This window comes from Tachyglossus aculeatus, chromosome 16, assembly GCF_015852505.1.
Source record: "Tachyglossus aculeatus isolate mTacAcu1 chromosome 16, mTacAcu1.pri, whole genome shotgun sequence".
NCBI classification, from domain to species: Eukaryota; Metazoa; Chordata; class Mammalia; order Monotremata; family Tachyglossidae; genus Tachyglossus; species Tachyglossus aculeatus.
This window is the reverse complement of record NC_052081.1, coordinates 39,615,408-39,618,049: the sequence shown is the minus strand read 5'-3', so window position 1 is coordinate 39,618,049 and position 2,642 is coordinate 39,615,408. Positions and strand designations below refer to the sequence as shown.

The 2,642-nt window shown below is 43.7% G+C and overlaps 1 non-coding gene across 1 annotated transcript; it reads left to right on the top strand.

The window, feature by feature from the left end:
- Positions 1-564: 564 nt before the first annotated feature.
- LOC119938854 lies at positions 565-702 on the top strand. Its single transcript, XR_005454552.1, has one exon. It is a non-coding gene; the product is annotated as a small nucleolar RNA SNORA7 (small nucleolar RNA).
- The last annotated feature ends 1,940 nt before the right edge of the window (positions 703-2,642 follow it).

The window sequence follows — 2,642 nt, the reverse complement described above, 5'->3', positions numbered from 1 at the left end:
GCAATAAAACAAAATATGTAGACAGGTGTCAAAACCGTCAGAATAAACAGAATTATAGCTATGTATAATAGATATATATTAATTGTATCATTAATTGACTGACCAAGATTGCTAGATGGCAATCACACTACCCCCTTTCTAAGATGGAGGTGGCTGAACCCCTTACTAAGGTGGCAGACTCCCTTCATAAAGAGGTGGCGGAAGTGATCCACTGCCATAAGTGGATCCATGAGAAGCAGCGTGGCTCAGTGGAAAGAGCCCGGGCTTTGGAGTCAGAGGTCAGGGGTTCAAAACCCGGCTCCGCCAACTGTCAGCTGTGTGACTTTGGGCAAGTCACTTAACTTCTCTGTGCCTCAGTTTCTTCATCTGTAAAATGGGGATTAAGACTGTGAGCCCCCCCATGAGACAACCTGATCACCTTGTAATCTCCCCTGTGCGTAGAACAGTGCTTTGCACATAGTAAGCACTTAATAAATGTCATCATCATAAGTTGGGGTCTCTTAACCAAACTAACAGGAGCATTCATTCATTCAGTTGTATTTAATGAGTGCTTACTGCATGTGGCCCCTCTCAGGGTCACACCTGGAGAGTTTCCAGTACTCTTCCAGTCTCGGCTAAGGGAAGGAGAGCCAAGCAGAGGCCTACCCATTCCATTCTTAGCTTGGGCAGTGGCTAGCCAGTGGAAGGCAATTTGCTACAAGTCAAAACTCACACGTGCTGGGCAGCAGAGGCATGGGAGAATCGAGGGAGGAGATTCAAGATTACTGCGTGAAGGCGGCCATGGTAAACCCTCTCTGTATTTTTCCCAAGAAAACTCTACAGATACCCTACCAGAACGATTGCAGATGGAGAGTGGGCATTCTGGGAGAGTTATGTCCGTGGTGTCGTTATGGGTCTGAGCGACTCGATGGCGTAAGACTGGACAAAACTGTGTGTGAAGCACTGTACTAAACACTTAGGAGAGTACAATACAATAAACAGACACATTCCCTGCCCACGACAAACTTACCCTGCTCACCCTGCACTTGTCTGAAGGGCTCGGACAAGGGCGGAGGCACAGAAACGTGTCGCCTTCCACTACCAGGCTTTGGAAGACAGAATAAGTGGCACTGACATAGCTCTACCCACCCTCCTCCAGAAGCTGTGGGGACTTCCTATATGTATATATATACCTATATATATATATATATATATATATATATATATATATGATATGTATGAGATATATATATATATGATTGTACATATTTATTACTCTATTTTACTTGTACATATCTATTCTATTTATTTTATTTTGTTAATATGTTAGGTTTTGTTCTCTGTCTCCCCCTTCTAGACTGTGAGCCCACTATTGGGTAGGGACCGTCTCTATATGTTGCCAACTTGTACTTCCCAAGCGCTTAGTACAGTGCTCTGCACACAGTAAGCACTCAATGAATATGACTGATTGATTGATTGATTCCCCCTCAAGGATTTAGGGTAGGGGTACAGCTGCTGCTTTTCTGTTAAAAATACCACTGGCCCAAAAGCTGAACAACAAAAAGAAGCCCAGGGTAAGGCTCAGGCTTTGTGGAGTTTGTAGGGGGGGTTTTCCCATTAAGACTGTTAGGAAGTTTATTTCTTATCACCTGAAGTTTAAATTGATTACCTTGTGCTGACCCAGGTCCCTACAGTTCACACTGAGGAGCTCCAGATTGGGATCAAATCTCTCCAAAGGCACGCCCCGGGAATATTTATTAGCGAGACCAAAGCTACCTTCCATATTAATCTCCTCCTGACAGGGAAAAGAGGGCTGCAAACAATCTGTAGAGGAGTTTAGGTGTTTCTTCTTATTTGATTACTCAGATTTAAGTCAATTTTCCCCACAAAGGAGCTTGTCCATTTCCCTCTGTCCCCCTTGAAGGAGGGTATAATATATATTGGGCTTTTTTAATGGTATTTGTTAAGTGCTTACTATGTGCCAGGCAGTGTACTAAGCACTGGGGTATATATAAGCTAATCAGGTTGGACACAGTCCCTGTCCCACATGGAGCTCACAGTCTTAATCCCCATTTTACAGGTGAGGGAACTAAGGCACGGGGAAGTGAATTGACTTGTCCAAGGTCACACAGCAAACAGTGGAGTCTGACTCGCTGGCCCATGCTCTGTCTGCTAGGCTACGCTGATTCCCTAATATTGTGGAGGCACATGTGGTTCACTCTTTCCAGAAGCTCCCAGACCTCGTTATTTGTGACTCACAACCTACCGCACGGTCTCCGAAGTCACCCTGACTTCCCGAGCTGTCAAGGCTCCCAAATCAAACCGGCAAACTTGATTGTTCCCTTCAAAGTGGGAAATTTAGGGATGAATGGCTCCTCGATGCAAATAGCTATTTTCACAAGTCCTCACTCAGGCAAAATTTTCACCCATTTTCAAACAAAACTCTTTGTAGCTAACACAGTGACAGTGCACCCACAAGGCAAAATCATGAATTTTCATGAATTCAAGTCCATGTGAGAATTTATCAGTTTTTGGAGAGATATTATGCCGACAAAATGACAGTTTCCTGCCTGACAAACTACCTTTCACTTTTACCCACCAAAATAAAAAATAAAATAAAATCCAGAAGTAAGAATCAAGGCAAGAATAAAAAGGTTTGTTTT